The following is a 14,788-nucleotide window of genomic DNA, read 5'->3' as shown; positions in this document are numbered from 1 at the left end:
AAACTTTGGAGGGAGCAGAAGCTGTACCTGGCTGCTTCCCTGCAGCAGGGAGTGTCCTGGCGGGGCAGTTCTCACCCTGTGTTCCCTTCACCCGGTGCCTGACCTCTGCTCCCAACAGCAGCACAGAAGCTCTTTCATTCTTACTTCTCTAGGCTGAGTTTTACCCCCACTGGACAGGTCACTGTGGCAATGCCATTCAGAAATAGCAGGGTTTTGAAGCCAGGAAAAGGACACTTCACTAGCAGGAAGATTGGAATGTAGCAGGGAAGGAAGGCAGGAAAGAGAAGAAAGATTTTTCATAACTTTGAAACTGCCAGAGCTTCAGGCTATGTCCAAGTTCTTGCCACCAGTACCCCCAAGCAAAGAAAAGGTATGAAATGCCTTTAAAAAAAATATCTTTTTTTTTTCATAAAAGGGATAATTAACAAATTTATTATCTCCCTGAATGAGCTACCAAATAAAAGCTGTCCTTTGGATCCTTTGCTTCTGTAATCACTTACTGTCACAATAACCTTGTTGGAATGGGGAACTAGCAGATCTTAAACGTACAGCACTGGCTTAAGAGCCCTGGAGGGCTGTTGTTGGCAGGCCAGCAGTAAATCCATCACCAAAACCTCTGCCATTTTCAGGTCTTTGCCTACCAGAACTCTCCTCAGCCACTGTTTCTTTGCTCTCAGTCCCACAGTCCCCTCCCTGCCCCTGATTTTCCCCTGCCACCTTGCCTCACTGTCCAGTACCTGCTGTGCCTCTGTGATCTGAATTTTGTATTAATCCTGGAAATGTTTGTGGCCTTCAGTGCTCTTTTCCTGCTGTCAACTTAACAACTGTAGGGTGTCAATCCTGGCATGGGCCAAAAGGAAATAAGGCCCCCTGAGCAGTGACTTGTGATGAGTCTTATAAAAAGGCAGTGAAAGCATTCTGTTGCTTCACTGGGGCTTTTTCTCTGCGGGAACTTAAACACAAAGTTCACAGGCCCAAATTTCTGGAATTCTCATGAAATTTTACCAGAAGATATCTTTCAAGTGAGAAGAAAATAAGCTGTATAGTACAATCTTTTTTTTTGTTCTTGGTTAGAAACAGGATCCTTCATCCTGCTGATTAATAGTTTCCTAAATTATGAATGCTGCTGTGAAAAACTGTGTGCAAACAATGTGTGCATTCATTTTTAAAATCCAACTGCATTGCTCTGAGATGTCTTGATTTTTATTTTTTTTTTGCCTCTATCCCAATTCCTTGGCAGTGACTTTTCTTTTTAATTCAAACTGCCAAGTGCTTAAGATACCCCCTTATATTCCTCAGACACTTTTGTTCTGGAGAAGGGAATATCTGGTAGTGTGTACAGCGAGTGAAAAATGAGTTGCTTGTGCCCTTGTGCAGCACAGTGAGGTTTGTCTCTCGGGGGGGCGGGAGGGGATGTCTGCAAAACTGTTGTTTTCCGGGCATGACTAATTGTTCATTTTCTTCACACTTGGAGAAGATGCTTGTTGACTCAAAGGAGATGCACCAGGCAAATAAACATGCTGACAGACTGACAATATTTTTTCCAACTTTCACACTTGGCATGGCAGCGTGGAGCAAACGCAAGCGCAGCAGAAGAGCAGCTCGGGAAGCCTCTGAGCTCAGCCCTGCTGCTGCCAGACTGAGCCTGGACTCCAGGAGTTTGTGTTCTGCTGCTGTGCCAAAGGTGCTCAAACAGCCTTAACCAGCTGGGATGGAAACCACACTGAACCTTACACCTGTAATGTATTTTTCCCGTGAGCTTGCTGCCTGGTGGGAATAATTCTTCACATTTCATCTTTGCCTTCCAATCTGATCCACAGATCAGTAGCTCTGCTTTTTCCCCTCCATTTTCCTGACCACTGTATGGAAGTGACACAGAGCAGAGCTTTATCTTCCATGGAATAACCATGTTTATAAACAAAGTAATGCTGTGGTTCTGCAATGTCCATCACTGGTGCTTGAAACTTCCAACTCCCATTTGAACTATTCCACTTGAATCATCAGAAGGGCATTAGAAAAATGCCAGCAAAAACCAGGAGCCCTTGTGTTACCTTCTGTAAGCAAGAACATCTCAACCTTTAAGTAAGAGCAGGAGCTTAGAATTCATTTGACATTGATTTAGATATTTCAAGGTAACAAACAAAACAAAAGATATGAAAAGGTCTTTGACTGAAACTACATTATAAAGTTAACCCATAAACAAGCCACAAAACAATTTACCCCAAAATAGGAATTACCACATCCTTACTACTATTTGAATCTGGAAAAAACCCAGCCCAAGCCTCCTTACAAACAAAGCATACAAATTTAACAACACTTTAAATTTGGGATTCATTATTCTAACTTCCCAAAAGTCAATCTCACAGTATTAATTCTTAATATGTGACAAAGGATCATTTATGTAGTAAAATAAACCTAGCATTTAAGTGCCAATAGTATAAATATTCATGGCTGGCAGAGAATAGGAGTTTGGCAGTCATGTGTCCCTTAGCAATACTTTTTTATTATTCAGAAAATTCCTCTGGGCCATAGGGGACTGAATTAAATTCATTATGAACTTTATTGGGAAGGATTTTAAGTATATGCAGATGTCTGGTAGAGAGGACTTCCTTTCCCCCACTTTCCCTTGTTCTTCTGTTATAGATTTTTGTCCTTTTTTTCTCTACCTAAGCACTTAAATCTGTCTCCTTTTAAAACCCAGTGGTTTGCCTCTATCCTGGCTGCTGCCAGTCATCCCAAAAAGCCTGAAATTGTCAACAAGATCATAATTGCTACCAGACAGTGCCAAGAACGTGTTCCCTTTGGCTGCCACAGCCCCTTAGCTGGGGCTGTCGGTGACATCAGGTACACAGTCCTTTGCCTGTGCACCTAACCCCGACCATCCTGGTGGGTCAAGGTCTGCCAGACTCTGCTCCTGCTCTGTCCCAGCCAGCCCAAAGCACTGTTAACCTCAAACTTCACCTCTTTGGGATTTAATTAATGACACAAAGGCAGGCTCTCAGCATCTGCTTGTAAACTGACATTTAAATGGCAATTGTCAGTGGAATATAAGCATATGGTTACTGAGCTGTGAGTCAAGTGCAGGCAGAAATGCAGTTGGTTCAGAGGAAGAGCTCTTTTTAGTGTTGGTTTCACTTTTGTGTACTTGGCCTGACTTTACTCAAAGGCACAACGTGACACTGATGCTTAGTCACAAAGTCTTCAAACGGTGCCTCAGAAGTGCCAAGAAGTCCCAACAGAGTAAGAAAGACCACCTTTAATTATTAAGTTTACCATCATAAAGCAATGCTAATTGTGAGGAATGCACTTTGTCCCTACTGGATTCTGCTACAGACTGCTTTGAAAACATGTGCAGGAATACCTTCCCACTAATCAGGGTCCCAACGGTCTCAATACCAGCCACTAATAACTCAGGAGAAGGGAAAAAAGGCAAAGACAGCAGTACTAATTAAGAATGCTACTTTCAGGAGGTGGGGTTTGGCTTGTATTTGTGTTACATTTATATTTTGACCCAGAAAAAAATCTTGCATTTTGTTAGAAATGAAGATATAAGGCACTAGTTTATTGTCTTTCTAGCTTCCAAGACGAGTCAAAGCATGAAATGCAGTTTTCAATCACTGAGATGACCTTCCCAACTGCAGATCAATGCAGTGCTGTCTTCCAGCATCTGCAGCTGCTCCATGCCTCTGCTGCTGCAGCTCCCTGCATGTGAGGAGTCAGCTGCCATATGCTTGTTGTCTCCTGACAATTGTCATTGAAATGTCAGATTACAAACAGCTGTTGCTTTCACTGCTGCAAGTTTGGCTTGCGAGTGCAGCAAGGAAAGCAGGCAGAGTGATGATGCCTGAATGGCAGCTGCCCCTCAGCACTGCAGGCTGCTCTGCCTCGGCATGGGAAACTGAGGCAGGCTGGAGCACCTCAAGCAGGGGACTGTCTTCCATGCTCTCCAGCCTCATGGATCTCCTCCCGGTTCTTCTTCAGACAGGGAAGAGTTTGGAGCAGTTTCTCTGCTCCTCGAGCAGCTGGATAGAATTTCAGACCCAAGACTGCAGCTTTTAACATCTCCTGGTGAGTACCTGGTGTCAGCCACTGTCCAAAAAGTGACTCGACCTGCTCTCCATGTCTGACCAACAGCAATGAGCTGTTGATGAGCAGGAGGGTGGGAAATAGGAATACACCTTCTACTTCTGTTCCCAGTCCCATCATTGCCTCCCCCATCGTCTCCCTTGGGTTTAAGTTCAGAAAGTTTAAAAGTGTTTCTTCAAGGCTTCTGTGGAAATTGCAGCGTTTATGCCCGAGCTGGTATCTCCACATAAAGGGTCTGTATAGCACAAATCACATGCTAGAAGGCCTTTGTATATCCTAAATTAGTCGTGTGATATTTAGTGCTGTCATGCCTGCATCCTTTTTGTACAGCCTGTCATCATCTCTCTGGGAAACATCTGCCTTGCTCTCTAAGATCTAGAATAAGGGGAAAAAGGCAATGGGATAATCCTCCAGACACAGAGAAGGGGCCACACTCCTCTTGCCCACACACGATTGCAGAAGGCCCAGGCAGGCTGCTGGGCTCTCTGTGGCCCCAGAGTGCCCACAAAGGCAGCTCCAGCTGCCCCACAGACACACTCACACTCGTCACACGGGTGTGAGATCAGCCTGCACAGGGCTCCTGTCACATCCAGCTGTGTGCCCCTGTGCCCACTTGCAGCATCCTTGTCTGGGCAGTGACAGCTGGGTCTCAGATCAGCCCCGTCCCTCGTGTCCCATGCTCTGTGTCCCTGTCACTGCGGGCAGTGAGGAGCTCCTGGGCACTGCAGGGAGCACCACCAAGTCTATGAAACAGAAGGGGTGGTTTCACTGCCCCTACCAGTGTACTCATGACCATTAATCTCCTGTTTCCCAAAACCCCACCACCCAATCTGTATTCAGTGCACAACACCACAACCATCAATAAGGGTTTTGCGTGAATGAGGGCTGCACTGTGCTCCATGGGCAGGATAAACTTTTAACAAAGATTAAAAACAGGAAAAGAATACTAATACAAACTTCTCCCTTGCCCCTCTCAACCACATGCAAGTTTCTTCTGCTGAAGGACAAACATTAGAGTAATAATAAGCACATATTGATATATGTTGAGGTGAATATAAAATGTATTAACCTGAGAGATAAATATTGATATTGCTTTGTCCATGTCAATATTTAGTTCAAGGGACAATAAATTTTGATATTCACTGAAACAAGTCAATACATGCATTGCTACATGCATTTTCTATAAGCTCAAGTTACTCAGCAAGTCTCTTTTTTTTTTTATAATCCTCAACTTCCAGCATCACAGATTTGCCTCTCAGAAATGTTTCCCTGTAAGAGAAGAAGGCAATAAGTAAACTAGCCCTACTCAGGCAGTAAATACAGGGAGAAAAAATGAGAAGATATGGCCTGTGTCTATCTCCCAGGGATTTCCTGTTCAGTTTTTCTAACCACCAGGGAGGCCCTCAGGCTCCCTGTGGGCTCTGACACTGGATCTGAGCTGGCTGCTGAGTGCAGCCTCCTCAGAGAACAAGGATTTCCTCATGGCTGCACATCAGCAACTCCCTGCCTTTGCTGTGGAGCCACCTCACTTAGACCACATACACAGGTACCACAGGCAAAGCAAAACTGAGGTCAACCCCCTGCCCCTGCTGCTTCTGCAGGGGAACCAGGGGCAAAGGAGAGAGTGAGACAACATCTTTGTCACCAACACAGGCAGGAAAGTGTTCACAGAGAGGCGCTGGCATACACTCCCACAGCCCTTCTCAGAATGGGCTTGAACTGAACAGAAGCCAGCAGCAAACTCGTTATCATTGTAAATACTGCTGGAAGGATTAGGCATATGGCCTGGGACAAACAGCTGGAAAACAGCTCCACGAACATCCCATCAGCAGCTTCCAGCAAAAAAACCAATGGACCAGCAAGTCCCACAGCCTTCAGAGGCATTTGGGTCCATCTCATGCTCGTTTTGCTCCTCCAGCTCCAAGGGTGCTGTGCAGCAAGGCCACATCTCATTAGAGAGCACGCTTGGGTGACAGGACAGTGCTGGCCCATGAGCTGGTGCAATAAGTGAAAAGCACTGAGGAAAAAAACAGCTGCCTCTTGGGGCAATAAATGAACCAAACCTGCAAGATTTTAATAAATATATTGCTGTTCTGTTGCACATAAAGTTGTGTCTCTTCCAACTGAAGCCACCATTAGGAGTCTCACTAAACCCCAAATGCTAAAGTGATGCACGAATTCTTCCTGTAAATGGCCATTCTGTGCTCAGAACAGCAATGTGTTCAAGTGTGGGGCAGTGACAACACAGGGAGTCTAGCTTTTATTTTATTTAAAGCTTCTGTAGATAACTGGAGTTGTCAGGCATACGAAGAAGAATTGCACACAAGTATTTGCCCCAAGGCATCAGAAAATCACCTGCTGCTGCTTTTGACACTTCACAGGAGACTACGTAAATCATCACTGAGGCCCAGCACATGCTGCAGAATCCAAAATGTATATCTCACTTGGACTGGACAAACTGCCCTGCCTTAAATCCCCTTAAGGGTGCCATGAGATCACTGAGACCAAACTGGCTTCTCAGAGCTTCTGGCCAAGTGTGGTGCCATTGAGCAAACCAGGGATACAAAAACATGCCCACAATCCCCTCTCTGGCTGAAACCCCAGCATCACCCAACAGTTTGCTCCATTCAGGTCCTCCCTGCCCTGCCACACACATTTCTTCTCTTGACTGGCAACAGAGAGCTGCTCTGGGCTGGCTGAAGCACAGCAACATCCCATCAGTGACTCACTGGCAAAGAGTAAGGCCAATTTTGTGTTTTCAGAAACCTGACCTTTAATAGAAGCCAGTGCTGAAGGAACCTGCCCAGAAGAACACCTGAGCTTCCTTGCAGAGGTGCTGATGATGCTTCAGTGCCCATTGCACTTCATCTCTATGCAGCTGATAACAGCACACTGGGTTGAGAAATACAAACACTGCCATTAAACAGGAAGATTATGAGAGATTTACATGGAGCTGAAACAAATTGTCAGGTCTGTGTATCATTGATCCACACACCTGGGACTTGCAGGGCACCACAGCAAAATCTTTTCTGCAGCACTGGAACATAACTTAGGGGGATCCCATCACACACTTCTCCACAAGCAATGGCAAGCATTGCTCTTCAGAAGAATCAGCTATTTTTACTTTGCACCATCATCTAACAGCCCACAGCCCTTAGTTAGAGTGGAACCAGAGGCACCAGAAGTTGCCAGGGGAACACAGATATGCAGAACATAATTAGTGAGGACACAAGTGTTAACAGTTTTACTTCTTAGCAATTTAAAATGACTGACAATTATCTTCAGTTCCTAGCAGGGTCAATTTTTGCTTCTCAAATATTTTTAAATACTGTCATTTCACAGTACAAACAGGAGAAAAAACCTAAAAACACTCAGAAAGGTTTCATGACAGGAGTATCGTTACCGAACGTCAACAGACGTTTTGCGAAATAGCGATTAAAGTCTTGATATGCTTTTAAAAACCAGAGATGCTCATGGAGTACCAGAGGGAATCATGTCAGTTCTAATACTCTGTGTTGGGTTTGCATGTCAAGGGTTTGGCAGAGGGGGGCTGCAGAAGTGGCCTCTGGGAGAAGCTGCCAGAAGCTTCCCCCATGTCCAGTGGAGCCAATGCCAGCGGCTCCAGGACGGACCTGGCACTGGAGGTTTGCCTTGCTCTTCAGCATTAATCTTACAATATCAAACTCCATCTTAGCACTCCTCACCAGCTATAATTCAGTCCTAAATATGCACAACTGTGCATGCTTTAACCTCTGATGCTGTAACTGGGTAATTCAGTGCTGAGTGGGGAGCCCCTGAGTGCAGGTTTGTCTTTCAGGTCACTCACCAACATACCACAACACTTTGCCTGGGACCCCAACTCTCTGCACAGAGTCAAGGCTGTCCCCAAACATAAAAACCAGCAGAATTTCCAATGCTTCCTTGCCCTCTTGGGTGCTTTCCCTCACAGAGGTGGGTAAACAGTCATGAACTTACAATAAATACCAACTTGGCATTTGAAGTGGGGACTGACTGTTAATTCAGGTGCCCATCTTGTGCACTTTGTCAATAAGAGACAAAATCCAGCATCTGTTTTTGAGCCATTCATTGCCCTTCACAAGCACAATTTGCCAGTAAAACATAAAAGCCCATTAAAATCAGGGCTACTTTGGCAAAAAGAAGATCAAGGATGTTGTGGAAATATTCATTGACTCAGAAGCAGAAGACATAATAGGGGAAATAAATATAAAGTGCTCGCTTTTAGAAATTTTAACATTTCAACTGTCAGGAAAGACACACTTATTGGAAATTGCTATTTCTGAATTGAGAAAGTATTTTAAAAAATCACTAATATGGACTGAAATGTGTAGAAGGGAAGAGGTTTAGTTCTTATTGATGCTTCTTCCTTGCAAAACAAATTCTTACCATGGTTGCTTTGATTTTCTTTTAAAAAGACTGAAGACCTGTTTTCCTTCTGCATTGGCGAAACAATGGGGAAAATACATCTTCCATATAAATCTCATTTAAATTCTGCATTCTAACTAGCAAACACAATTTGGAATCGAGAGGCTTTTTTTGTTTTTACATTACAAAATGAGCCGTTGCAACATTAAACAGCTCATTTATTGCAATTCAGCAGGAGAAATCATTGAACAATCAACTGCAGAATACAAATACAGAACAAGGCTCTATTAGCTCTGCAGATACATCAGATACTTCAGTGAGCTTTGCCAGAAAGACAAGCTTTAAATATATTTTATATGGAACTGATGATCATGGGGGGATCAGCAAAGCCCTCCCTAAATGAGAGATGTATTATCAATACACAAGTCGGATTTTCATACGAAAAACCTGCAAATGAATAAAACTTGATCTATTTTAGCAAGTGAGATGAACATGGAATTATTGATGCACGAATGGTAGCACGATCATGCTTGCCAGCTGCTCTAAAAAACAAATGCAATTGGAGTTTATGTTCAGCAGCCTAAGTGAGAAGAGAAACCAAAGCAAATTGCCATCAAAATCATCTGTAGTTATCCAAATTCCACCAACCAAAATCTGCAACGGGAAGCAGGAGGCAGGGAATGGAAGAGCAGAAATACACAAGGCAGCTGTGGCACCGCTGGCGAGGCTGACAGCTCAGGGGCTCAGCTTTCAGACTGAAGCCACTTCTTTGTTCTCCTCTGCCCCAAGAACAGTGATGATCATAACCTGCAGGAGGGTGAGCAATGAGCTGTTTGGTGGTGGTAGGCAGGAACCTTTTGGAAAGGCTGGGGAGAGGAGGAATCTCTGATTCAGCCATCTCCAGTGGCAATCCCAGCCCTGCAGGGCTGAATGCCAGTCTGACTCTGAATTGTGTCCTGGCTAGCATGGCAATGGGGAAACAAAGTAAATGCTAAGCAACAAGGCAGCTTTATTTTCTAAATTAGGCCTAACCTTTGAATATTTGGATCAAACCCCTGGGTAGTGGTGAAGCTCCTTGAAATCACTCTAAGAAAAATGTCCCAGGCAAACAGGGCTTGTTTGCAGCTCCCCTTCAAGGCTATTCAAGGAGCTGTAGTATTTTGATTGCAGCAAAGTTTCTTCTCTGCTAACACCCGAATCTCCTTTTATTTACATTTTGGAGCTGTCCAGAGAACTGTAATGAGTGCAAATCTGTCAATACCTCCTTTCTCAAGCATTTTCAAGGAATATATATGCACAGCAAAGAGCATTCTTCCCCCTCACCACAGCCTTGGCAGCAGTTTCAAAGTTTCCCATACCAGGTTAGAAGGCAAATGTGCTCTGCAAATGGCATTCAGGTAAACACCTGGGCATGGATTTGCCCAGCACACAGCCACCATCTGGTTTGAGAGGCTGCTGTCTGTGCTGTGATATTTGCACTTTGCTTCCAGAAGCTGCTGGGGACCTCCAAGATGTCTCAGGTGGGCAGCTCACAGCAGATGTCAGCCAGGGCTTCTTCCTCTCCTCCACAAACCCAACCTCAGCCTTGTACCTCAGCTGTAGCAAAAGACGGCAGCTCATTTTGCTGCCTGTAATCTATTTGAAATAATCTCCCTTATTTAAAGTTTGGGGAAAAAAACCCACTGTATGCTCCTTTTATCCAAGCTCCACAGGGTACGTTTTGCTGGCTTTTAACTCTCGTTTCTTTCCTTGGGGTGAATCCACAGCTAACAAGAGTATTCCAGGTGGAAGTGGAGCATGCAGCTCGCTCTATCTTTTGTAGCACCTTTCCAAGAAACACTAAGAGCCATAAGATATTACTGCAGGCCTGAAAAAACTAATTAAGCTTGAGCTCCAGGTACCCAACAGCTTGCTCTATCCCTCTCTTCCAGAAAATGAAGGAATCAAATGGCGCTTTTTGAAGGAAATTCTATAAACAAAGCAAAAATCAAGATGCAGAAATGTATTCCATTATGTAGTCTATTATGCCATTTTTAATGTAAATTCTAGAATCTGGTGATAAATATGGTGTTTTCTGGAACATAGTGAGCATGCAGAGGATTTTAGCAAGGACTAAATCTACCCTACTGTAAATTACAAAGTAAGTTTCTTCCTCCAGCCTCATGCAGCTGGTTCCAACTGTGGACACACAGGACCCACGTGAAGAGAAAAGACTTCTACAATAACCCTTTCACATATAATAAAAATATGACTGTGGAAGAGAGAAAGAAGATCATTAAATATCAGAATTCACAGCAACTGAGAGGGTGATTATAAGCATTTGGGAACTTTCCTATGCATTTATATAGCACTTTAAGTTCAACTGTTGGTCTTCAGTTTGACCCAGACCACGACAGAAATAGATAATCCTATTGCTTCTGACATTGCTACATAATTTAGTAACTGTTCTGCCCCTCTTAACACAGCTATATCCACTGGACTTTCATTTCTGGTCCTCCTTCCAGAATGGCCTTTTCCTTTGAAATAAGTTTTTCTACTTAGACCTATCAACTAAGACATCTTGAGAAGAGATTTTCAAATACTTTCTTTTGAACTTTGTAAGGTTTCTACCTACTAATGAGTGAAACCCTAACTCCCAAGAAGTAATAGAACTAATTTTTCTCCAAGTATTCAAGAGAAGTATACCCAAGAAGTATAAATCATCTTCCCCTATGGCAAGAAATTTCTTTAACCAATTAAGTCACAGAGCAAAGGACAAGCAGCTCTTTCCTGCAATATCAGAGCAAAAATGGTCAAAGTCAAAGAGTCAAGAGCCAGGACTGGTGCTCCAGTGACCCCTGGGTAGCTGTGAGGGGGGTGACCCTTCCAAACCCTGCCTCTGAAGTCAGGGAAAACTTTTTGGTGCTGCACCATTAAAGCCTGTTAGAGCAAAACAGAGCATGGGATCTGCTTTGGGGCACTGATGGGCTCCTCCACCTCTTTACTAAGGCAGCTGGAACACAAGGGCCTCAAATTTACCCCTAGCATCAAGTAAATAATGTCACCTGATTTGCTACAAGAATATTCCATCTACAGCATCTCCCTAAATCCAGAGGCAGCATCTTCAAAACCCAGGCACTTCTTTCCTACTGCTTTCCATATACCCAAGTTAATTTATTGGACAAAAAATCCTGCAGAGATGGAAACTAATTCCATGTAGGTAAAAGCAATCATGTACACTGGTAAACAACAAGAAACAACCCAGAGGAAAACCGTATTTTAAAAGGCTGGTGCATAACACTGGGATTGCACTTGCTCTGCTACTCTGAGCCACCTCATTACCTGAGTGATTGCAGAAATCCTGCTACACTCACTCTGAACCTCACAACAGGATCAGGTGCTGAATGCAGCTGAAAACATGTTTAATTAGCAGCTGATCACAAAAACTGAAATTTACTTACTTGCATCTCCAGATAATAGGGAAAGCATTTCAATTCTTATTGCTGTAGCCACATTTCTACGTTAAACTGTATTATTTTTTAAATCTTGTTTGCAGTCAATCATATTAATGTGCCCTATAGGTGTTTTTTGCTATGTATTGAAAAAAACCCCAATGGACAGTGTGGAAAAGCATTTCAGCATAGTTTGAAGACCTGTGCTTAATTTTACATTCTTTTTTTGGCAAAAATAGTCGTTGGTCTGCACTGAAATTCATATTTGTAATAAAAGCCCCACTCAGCTGCTCATATACTAAAGAAACAATTCAAGGCTGAATAATGTACCAATTCAAAAGCAATCTCTCTAAGCTACAGGAAACCTCTTGAGTTGCAAGTCTGAACAAAATGAAGCCTCAACAAAATGAACCACTTTGAAACTAAATGAAAATTTAGCCAATTGATCTGAGAAAATCCTATGTACAATGCATGTTTTTTAATGCACACTAGAAAGACCTGCTAGAAATCATGTTTGGAAAAAAAATCACACAATAAATCAAAAGATGGTATTATTGTTTGTTGGTTTATTTTTCTAAAGGCTATTTCTTTTTACAATGGGATAGTGGTTTTATAACTTTGTGTTTAAATAGCACCTGGCTAGTACTGAAAGAAAAAAAAAAAAAACAAAAACACTGGATGGTGTCCTAAGAGGGATGTTCTGTCTTCCAGCTTTAATTTTTAATCTGCCTTTTGGTGCACCTGCTCCTCACAAACCTCTCAGCTCTCCAGAGTTACTTTGAGATCAGCACACCAGGAGCCAGCCCCAGCTGAAAAGAAAGGGAGGGTTTGGTTTGTGCACTGCCGGCAGCTACTGGGGCAAAATGATTGCAGATCAAAATTATGAGGTGCTGGAGCAATTGAGGCTGGCAAGATGAAGAGCAGAGGGAGGGACACGATGCAAATGCTGGATGTGCAGCCATCCAGCAGTGCAGCAGGAGCAGGAGGGTAATGGAAGAAAGGAAGAGGGGATGGTAAGAGAGGAGGGTTGAAGGCAGTGATCGTATCAAGAATCTCTTCTTTTTTCAAAATGGCATGCCACAAGAAAATGTTATTCCCACTGATGCAGTAAATGAGTCTGTTTTTTATGAAGGTGGCTTAAGGAGAAGCTCTAGTCATGCAAAAGCACAATTTGCAGTTGGAAGCGGGTTTTGAACAAGAGGCAAATGAGAATACCTTTAGGGAAGACACAGAGCTCAACCTCATCTAGGACTACTAGGGAAAAAGGCCACTTACAAAATTACCAAGGACAAAAGGCCTTTTTGGATTAATTAAAAAATAAATTATAAATAATTAATCAAAAAAAAAACTTTAATTAAAACATAAATAACTATGGTCAGCAGGCTCAAAGCTGGGTTAAGAGGTGTCAGTGCTGGTGTATGTGCCAGCAGCAGGCAGGGAGTCTTTCCCATATTGAGACACATACTGGGTTGGGCTTTAAAAAAAGCTCCTTCCCAATCTGGTCCCAGGGACAAAATTAAAAGTCTGTTGCAACAAGATGAGCAGCAGCGTTAGACATGTGGGACTCAAAAGAACATTTTACCCATCTGAAGTACTAAGAGAAAGGATTTGCATTGTACATTTATACAGAACAAGGGATTTTTTTTTTCTAATTAAGTGGTATTGAAATATGCAAACTGTGAGCTGCTCACTCACTCTGCTTGAATTTACAGTGACAGTTTACCTTTAGTTCCACACCTGGAAATAGGAGATAAATCAAGTGTTAAGCTGCTCAAAATGGAGAGCACTTTTAGCCAAGAGCTCCTTGGAGCTTGCTGAGCTGGCACTGCATTACAGCAGATCCAGCAAGATTACCCATTAATGGCAGCAGCTGAAGGCAGGTACAGCACCGTAGCAAACTCCACTGGTGCACACTCTGCCTCTGTGCTTTTAGGGGAGAAGGAGCAAAAAAAAAAAAAGCTGCTGCCTTCAGGAGGTGTTTCAGGAACAAAAGGACTTGGAGCATTTCCCAGGGTTGAGGAGGAGGACAGGTTTGGTACCTCAGCCCTTGTGGATACCCAGCACTGGCTGGAACCTTGTTGCACCCACTCACCCTGCCTGGGAACAGGGACTGCAAAACCTCTGCCCCAAAAAAGAACCATTTTCTGCAGCTGTCCATTGAGAGGAGCAGCTTCCTGCATTGCTGGCTCAGCAAGGATCCCCATCCCACATCTCCTGGGAAGTTCCCCCAGCCAGGACAGGGGTCTGGGGGGTCTCTGTCACACACGTACACCATACTAACAACATCCTGGAGAAATGAGGGGCAGCAGAACTGGGAGAAAACTAAAGCACAATAAAACCCCGAGGCCAGAAAACAACACCAGCACAAATGAACCAGACTCAGCACTCAGGATCGACTTCTGTCTCGGAGAAACAGTTATAAGAAAATGCCACCTCTCATTTGTGCCAGATTTCACTTGCCTCCACCAGCCAGCTTGGCATCCTCCCTGACAGGGTGCCACTGGTTCCCAGTGCAATGTGTCTGGGAAATCTAATTGTTTCTCAAGAAGCACTTCCTAGCCTGTGAAGTTCTTTAGAGCTGCCATGCTCCGTGACAATCAAAGTGTCTCAATAAATATGCAAAAGTGTGCTCAAGCCAGAAAGCCTTCCAAGGAACCAAGAGAGCTTTTTTTTCCCCGTTCAGCAGGGCTCGGAGTGGCTCACAGTGTGTTTTTGTCAATAGCAGTCAGGCAGCAGAGCACAGGCACTGCACAGGAGGGTGCCAGCCTCACACTCCTGCGGGGTGCCAGTCCCACGGGGTGACACCAGGGACACCAACGGGATGGAAGCAGCCAGGAAACACACACACACTCACACACACACGATTCAAGCTGCTCTAGCTCGCAGCT

This window comes from Taeniopygia guttata, chromosome 7, assembly GCF_048771995.1.
Source record: "Taeniopygia guttata chromosome 7, bTaeGut7.mat, whole genome shotgun sequence".
NCBI lineage: Eukaryota > Metazoa > Chordata > Aves > Passeriformes > Estrildidae > Taeniopygia > Taeniopygia guttata.
This window is presented reverse-complemented; position numbering follows the sequence as displayed.